Raw genomic sequence first — 8,965 nt, 5'->3', positions numbered from 1 at the left:
AAGAACTCCGGTTTGCAAAAAGAATCAAATCGAACGAAGCAACAAAACTCAAACGGCGAAAGAAACAAGCTTCGTTTACTAATCTGGACATAAGTCAAATTTTACAGTAGCAAAAACTTGTTTGAGTTGGTTAAATGGAAAGAGGGTTTCGAGACGAAACTCTAGGCGCTTGAATCGCCTGATTCCGATAAACGAGCGAAAAGTTAAACTGAAACAAAAATCGGATCAGAAATCGCGATCGAAATTAATCGCGGAAAATCCGAGAAAAAGAAAAACTGACGAACAGGCTAACGAACGAATGTTCGCTGTCTGCGGTTAAATGACGAAAACCGTTCGTTAAAACGAACGTACGGACGAACGTCCGCAAAATAAATAAACCAACAAAAAATAAACCGAACCGATCTAAACAAAACCGAAACTAGGGTTTACGAAATAGAACCGATCGGTTTTATTAAAAAAACCAGCGGCCACCTCTAACTCCGGCGAACGGCTCCGGCGGCGGTGGATGGCGGCGACGGGCGGCGGGGCGGCGCGGGTGGCGGCGCGGGTGGCGGCGCGTGTCTCAAGGCGGCGACGGATCGGCTAGGGTTTCGGGTGGGCTGGCGGCGCTGGGGCTCGGGGTCTCGGGCTTTTAAAGGCCGGCCCGAAGAGTCCCGCTCGGGTACGGCCCGGAGTCGGTTGAATTGTTTTTTAAATAATTTGGACGTGCAGAAAAAGTAAGAAAAGAAGTACTAAACGGACTCCAAAAATCCCGAAGTAAATTTTCTCCGTCCTCTAAAAATAAGCCGGACAAGATGGACATTTATTTGGGCCTAAAATGCAATTTTGAAAAACGCGTATTTTTCCTAATTCCAACAAAATCCAAATAAAATCAAATATTTGTTTTTAATATTTGTCCTCCAATATTTCATTATTTGTGGAGAAGTCATTTTATCCCCTCTCATATATTTTGATATGAAATATTTTCGGAGAGAAAAATAATTAAAACAAATGATCCTATTTTTAAAATTTGAGAAAACCCAAATATGAAAATAACGTAATCCCCAACTCTCTCCGTGGGTCCTTGAGTTGCGTAGAATTTCTAGGATCGCAAAACAAAATGCAATAAAATATGATATGCAAGAAATGATCTATGTATAACATTCCCAATTGAAAATTTGGGATGTTACAGGATAGTAACAGGAGGCGGGGGACACAATGTTTACCCAGGTTCGGGCCCTCTCGATGGAGGTAATTCCCTACTTCCTGTTTGATTGATCTTGATGATATGTGTAGTACAAGAGTTGATCTACCACGAGATCGTAGAGGCTAAACCCTAGAAGCTAGCCTATGGTATGATTGTTGTTGTCCTACGGACTAAACCCTCCGGTTTATATAGACACCGGAGGGGGCTAGGGTTACACAGGGTCGGTTACAAGGGAGGAGATCTACATATCCGTATTGCCAAGCTTGCCTTCCACGCCAAGGAGAGTCCCATCCGGACACGGGACGAAGTCTTCAATCTTGTATCTTCATAGTCCAACAGTCCGGCCAAAGGATATAGTCCGGCTGTCCGAGGACCCCCTAATCCAGGACTCCCTCAGTAGCCCCCGAACCAGGCTTCAATGGCGATGAGTCCGGCGCGCAGATTGTCTTCGGCATAGCAAGGCGGGTTCTTCTCCAAATTCTGAATACTTGTTTGAGTAGTGTACGGCTTCCCATAAATGTTGCACTCCTTGGCTTCCGCGCCTAATAATGGATATTCTCCACGCGTCGAGCGAATGCGAGAAGTCGGGGCATTTTTACAATTGCCACCCTAGCCATGTGGGTAAATCGTCTATTAAAGGGACGGGGATTCTTAGATCCACACCATCCTCCCACAACGAGTATCCATCGGAGCGCGCCCGGAAAAAATCCATTCCAACATGGCCGGTCGTCGCAGCTCCTCCTCTCGCTCCCGTAGCCCTAAGCCCGGCAATTGGAAGAAGTGTTCCGTCCCTCACAGCCAATTAGTAGAGTTACAGACCCAGGGGTTTCTCCCTCCAGCGTATATATATGGTCCCCGTTCGAGCCGGGCTCGCCACCTATAACGGCGGGGAGAAAGCGGAGATCTTTCCCAGCCCATCCATGGGGGAGCAGGTATGCCTCATCCCTTACTTATTAAGAGGGCTTGGATTTCCAATTCATCCGTTCCTCCGCGGGTTCCTGGAGTTCTATGGCCTCCAGCTGCATAATTTCACTCCCAACTCCATATTACACATTGCTAGCTATGTCACCCTTTGCGAGCTGTTTCTGGGCTGCGAAGCTCATTTCGAGCTATGGAAGAGGTTATTCTGCCTCGTACCCCGTACACAGGAGGGGTCACTATACCAAGTGGGCGGAGCCGAAATATGGCGCATCGCCGGGACCGGATACCTGTCCGGTACTCCGAAGAAGACATTCGAGGACTGGCCTTCGGAGTGGTTTTATATGGAGGACGTCCCTCTTCCGGACCCTATTCGGATGGGCCCCCCCGAGTTCGACAACGCTCCCCTGAAGAAACGCCGCAGCTGGCGCCCTCGGAGCCCTCAGGAGGAAGAGAACGAAGAAGTCCTTTACCTGATGGGCCGGATAAAAATGTTGGCTCAATCAGGATTGACAATAATCGAGGTTATGTCAATATGTATAATGCGGGGGGTACAGCCACTTCAATATCGAGGGCACCCCATGTGGCACTTTAACGGGGAAGATGATGCCACCCACTGTGGGCATAAGGGACCAGACTCAGTTGCTGCTCTAGCAAAAATCCTGTCCGATTTGTACAAGGGAGAGGAAGAGTAGTTCATCCACATTAAGCCACGGGATGGATTCTCCATGTACAACCCTCCGAGCTGGGTGAGCTGTCACCTTTTACTCCCAACCTTCCCGCATTCTTCGTCATAAGTACTTACCTTGCCGTTTCATGCCAGGAACTGCGAAAAGCCGTAAGGGAGGTCCACAGCCCGCCTCCACAACCGGAGGACCCCGACCGGGCCCTCGATCCCGGACTCGAAGAGGATCCGGTCATATTTGTGGAGCTGATCGACAGGACATTCTATCAATTGAGCTACGATGATGCCATGGTGGCCATCATAGCCGACATTCCTGGGCTACTCCCTGCATCGCATGTAAGTAAAACCGAAGTCCCAACTTTCGAGAAGGATCCCCTTTTATGCACTTCACCTACCGTACACATATGGTGGCTTACAGGGAAGGCCCTCGGGACGCCATGCCGAACCCGCAGTGACTTGCCAACAAGGGGCACCGAAGCCGGGTAGGCTAAAAAGGAAGGCGGTCAGGACTGAGATGCCGTCGCAGAGGTATGATACAAAACCTCGCTCCGTGGTTGTCGTCTTTTAAAATATAATAACGTCCATGTTTCCTAGTAGGAAAAATGCTCGCCGGACTATATCCGAAGACGTTGCCGATCACGCCTCCACCAGTCGGGCTCCAGCGCCGGACATAGAGGCGGAAGCTAACACGGGGCAAACGCCGGATGCTTCTCCTACAGAGGATGCGGATAGACTATCCGCTACAAATTCCGAAGTGGAGAGCGCCATGAATCACAGGCGTCGCCGGGCCGTACTCCGTGACGCTTGTTTCTCCCAAGAGGCGTTTGATGCCTTCAAATCAGGAGACGCGTACATCCGTGCTGCTCAAAATGGTCTTGCCAGAGCCATGGACCAGTATGTAAAGGATATAGGGTAGGAAAATCTGATGATTATATATATCAGTAGCCCCTGAGACTTGAAACAGTTGACACAACTGATTTAAGGATCATTATTTGTGCAGGTTCTTACAGAGAAGAATACCCAATTGTCTCAAGAGCTGGAAGAGTGCAAAGCCCAGCTACGGGCCGCAGTTGCCGCGTTGAAGGAGTCCGAGAAGGCCCCCTCTGGTAACACTTGTCTCTATTGTAAAGAATGACAGGTACCAGATAGTATGCGGCATGCATGCAAATCTAACAATAGATTCTGCAGATGACTCCGGAGTGAATCCGGAGGTCGTGATAGGGAACGAGCCGCATGCCCAACGACAGCTAAAGGCTGGTGAGCGCGTGCTTAAAAAGGTTAGGCAGGAGAAAAATAATCTCTAAGATGCCAATATCCAGCTGGGCGTGGAACTGAAGGATGTTCGGGCCCAGCTTGCTGACTCCGTAAAGGAGAATAAGAGGATTCGACGCGACATTTTCAGTCAGTGCTTGAACGTACTTTTAAAGAGTTCGGCGAAGAAACCGGCTAACAGATTTATATCTGCAGGTATGCTGACGGGTCGTCCCGAGGAGGAGATGCCCGGGTCCGTGGGTGATCTTCTGCCAGAGCTCTCACAACTGCACGAACAAGTTCGGCAGGTGATGCAGGGCATTGCCCAAGCCTTGTGGCCATCCGTCTCCCTGCCAGGGGGCATGGGGGAGCTTGTAGAGAAGCTCAAGGGAGCGCGGCGGCGCTTCCGATTATGGAAGATATCAGCCTGCCGACAAGGTGCGAGGGAAGCCTGGGCCATGGTGAAGCCGCGGTATACCAAGGCTGACCCTAACCACATGGCCGAGGTTGGACCTGTGGGGCCTGATGGGAAGGATATCCCCATCAGTTGGATGGTATAGAAGAAGAATTTAGTTAGTCTAGTGACCAAGTAGAATTAGCCGCAAAGTATTCCCAACAGGATTGTAGGCTAGACAGCCTGTTGGATGGTATAGAAGAAGAATTTAGTTAGTCTAAGTGACTGTGTACTTCAAGTGACATATATTGTCCCTAGCCGGATTGTAAATCATTTGTCATGCCGGACCTTTTCGCTTCGACCTCTGGACCCAATAGTCCGGAGTGTATCCGAATACCCGCTTAGTTATGTAAAAACCGGGGTACGCGTGGAGACCAGGCGTAGGGGTCATAAGTGCTTGAACAGACAAGTACCCAACTAGCTATGTTATATTACATGGATAGTAAGAAACATCTTGCAGGGAGAATAGTTCCGTTAAGGGTTCCTTTCCCTGGGTACGCATGCCCTAATGTGCATGTCTGAACTGCGAAAAGAGACGCAGGCTATAAACATCTGGGGGCATGTATTAAAATAAATAAAAGTCATCTTTTGTTCACCGACCGAGTATTCCCTTAAGAACGCTAGCTTTCGGCTTCACCCAGTCTGAGGTACACATCTGGCTGACCCGGCAGTAACAATCGCAGAGGTGCTCCCCTTATGCCCTAGCCGAATTAACGGGAACGTAGGGCATAAACACAAGAGCCAGGCAACCCAGCTTGGCCAAAACTTAAGTCATATCGATGCATATAATGGAGAAAAAAGGTACATGTGGAAGAATAACACATGTGTGGGGCATAAAGCCCGGAAAATAGTTATATTAAGCTTCTGTATAAGAAGCCCCCAGGTAGAATGAGCGCGGTTAGCGCGTCAAGATTGTGTAGTCAAGACACAATTTAGCCTTTTAAGGCCTTGAATGAAAAGGAAAAAAATGGAAAGAGAGAAAAGACAGATAACGGATATGTAAAAAATTGACGGAGGTAAGAAGACGAACATAAGTATTTGAATGATACAGATTAATACAGACTATTCTGTTTTTGACAGATTCTGTTTTCTATGTGATGTTTGCTTATTTTGATGAATCTATGAGTAGTATTGGAGGGTATGAACCATAGAAAAGTTGGAATACAGTAGATATTACACCAATATGAATTTAGAATGAGTTCACAACAGTACCTAAGTGGTGATTTATTTTCTTATACTAACGGAGCTTACGAGTTTTCTGTTAAGTTTTGTGTTGTGAAGTTTTCAAGTTTTGGGTAAAGATTCGATGGACTATGGAATAAGGAGTGGCAAGAGCCTAAGTTTGGGGATGCCCAAGGCACCCCAAGGTAATATTAAAGGATAACCAAGAGCCTAAGCTTGGGGATGCCCCGGATGGCATCCTCTCTTTCGTCTTCGTTCATCGGTAACTTCACTTGGAGCTATATTTTTATTCACCACATGATATGTGTTTTGCTTGGAGCGTCATTTTGTTTTCTTTTGTTTTGCTTGCCGTTTGAATAAAATACCAAGATCTGAAATTCTTAAATGTTAGAGAGTCTTCACATAGATGCACAATTATTCGACTACTCATTGATCTTCACTTATATCTTTCGGAGTAGTTTGTCGTTTGCTCTAGTGCTTCACTTATATCTTTTTAGAGCACGGTGATGGTTTTATTTTCAAGAAATAAATGAACTCTCATGCTTCACTTATATTATTTTGAGAGTCCTAAACAGCATGGTAATTTGCTTTGGTTATGAAATTAGTCCTAATATGATGGGCATCCAAGAGGGATATAATAAAATATTTCATATAGAGTGCATTGAATACTAAGAGAAGTTTGATACTTGATGGTTGTTTTGAGATATGAAGATAGTGATATTAAAGTTGTGCTAGTTGAGTAGTCGTGAATTTGAGAAATATTTGTGTTGAAGTTTGCAAGTCCCGTAGCATGCACGTATGGTAAACGTTGTGTGACAAATTTGAAACATGAGGTGTTCTTTGATTGTCATCCTTATGAGTGGCGGTCGGGGACGAGCGATGGTCTTTTCCTACCAATCTATCCCCCTAGGAGCATGCGCGTAGTGCTTGGTTTTTGATGACTTGTAGATTTTTGCAATAAGTATGTGAGTTCTTTATGACTAATGTTGAGTCCATGGATTATACGCACTCTAAACCTTCCACCATTGCTAGCCTCTTCGGTACCGTGCATTGCCCTTTCTCACCTTGAGAGTTGGTGCAAACTTCGCCGGTGCATCCAAACCCCGTGATACGATACGCTCTATCACACATAAACCTCCTTATATCTTCCTCAAAACAGCCACCATACCTACCTATAATGGCATTTCCATAGCCATTATGAGATATATTGCCATGCAACTTTCCACCGTTCCGTTTATTATGACACGCTTCATCATTGTCGTACTGCCTTGCATGATCATGTAGTTGACATCGTATTTGTGGCAAAGCCACCATGCATAATTTTCATACATGTCACTCTTGATTCATTGCCCATCCCGGTACATCGCCGGAGGCACTCATATAGAGTCATATTTTGTTCTAGTATCGAGTTGTAATCATTGAGTTGTAAATAAATAGAAGTGTGATAATCATCATTAATAGAGCATTGTCCTAATAAAAAAAGGTCAAATAAATAAAAAAAGGCCAAAAAAAGAGAAAGGCCAAATAAATAAAAAGGGAAGGCCCAAAAAAAGATAAGAAGGGACAATGCTACTATCCTTTTTCCACACTTGTGCTTCAAAGTAGCACCATGATCTTCATGATCGAGAGTCTCTTGTTTTGTCCCTTTCATATACTAGTGGGAATTTTTCATTATAGAACTTGGCTTGTATATTCTAACAATGGGCTTCCTCAAAATGCCCTAGGTCTTCATGAGCAAGCAAGTTGGATGCACACCCACTCAGTTTTTTTGTTGAGCTTTCATACATTTATAGCTCTAGTGCATCCGTTGCATGGCAATCCCTACTCCTTGCATTGACATCAATTGATGGGCATCTCCCTAGCCCGTTGATTAGCCGCGTCAATGTGAGACTTTCTCCTTTTTTGTCTTCTCCACACAACCCCCATTATCATATTCTATTCCACCCATAGTGCTATATCCATGGCTCAAGCTCATGTATTGCGTGAAGGTTGAAAAAGTTTGAGATTACTAAAGTATGAAACAATTGCTTGGCTTGTCATCGGGGTTGTGCATGATGACAGCATTCTTGTGTGACGAAATGGAGCATGACCAAACTATATGATTTTGTAGGGATGAACTTTCTTTGGCCATGCTATTTTGAGAAGACATGATTGCTTAGTTAGTATCCTTGAAGTATTATTATTTTTATGTCAATATTAAACTTTTGTCTTGAATCTTATGGATCTGAATATTCTTTCCACAATAAAGAAGATTACATTGATAAATATGTTAGGTAGCATTCCACATCAAAAATTATGTTTTTATCATTTACCTACTCGAGGACGAGCAGGAATTAAGCTTGGGGATGCTGATACGTCTCCAACGTATCTATAATTTTTTATTGTTCCATGCTATTATATTATCTGTTTTGGATGTTTATGGGCTTTATTATACACTTTTATATTATTTTTGGGACTAACCTATTAACCCAGAGCCCAGTGCCAGTTTCTGTTTTTCCCTTGTTTCAGTGTTACGAAGAAAAGGAATATCAAATGGAGTCCATACGGAATGAAACCTTCGAGAGCGTGATTTTTGGAACGAGCGTGATCCAGGAGACTTGGAGTTGAAGTCAAGGAAGCTTCGAGGTGGCCACGAGGCAGGGAGGCGCGCCTGCCCCCCTGGGCGCGCCCCCCAACCTCATGGGCCCCTCGTGGTTCCCCTGACCAACTTCTTTCGCCTATATATATCCATATAGCCTAAAAACATCGGGGAGCATAATAGATCGGGAGTTCCGCCGGCGCAAGCCTCTGTAGCCATCAAAAACCAATCGGGACCCTGTTCTGGCACCCTGCCGGAGGGGGGATCCCTCACCGGTGGCCATCTTCATCATCCCGGCGCTCTCCATGACGAGGAGGGAGTAGTTCACCCTCAGGGCCGAGGGTATGTACCAGTAGCTATGTGTTTGACCTCTCTCTCTCTCTCGTGTTCTTGAGATGGTACGATCTTGATGTATCGCGAGCTTTGCTATTATAGTTGGATCTTATGATGTTTCTCCCCCTCTACTCTCTTGTAATGGATTGTGTTTTCCCTTTGAAGTGATCATATCAGATTGAGTCTTTAAGGATTTGAGAACACTTGATATATGTCTTGCATGTGCTTATCTGGAGTGACAATGGGATATTCACGTGATCCACTTGATGTATGTTTTGGTGATCAACTTGCGGGTTCCGCTCGTGAACTTATGCATAGGGGTTGGCACACGTTTTCGTCTTGATTCCCCGGTAGAAACTTTGGGGCACTCTTTGAATT

Source organism: Triticum aestivum, chromosome 7D, assembly GCF_018294505.1.
Source record: "Triticum aestivum cultivar Chinese Spring chromosome 7D, IWGSC CS RefSeq v2.1, whole genome shotgun sequence".
Classification (NCBI taxonomy): domain Eukaryota; kingdom Viridiplantae; phylum Streptophyta; class Magnoliopsida; order Poales; family Poaceae; genus Triticum; species Triticum aestivum.
Note: the sequence above shows the minus strand (reverse complement) of the source record.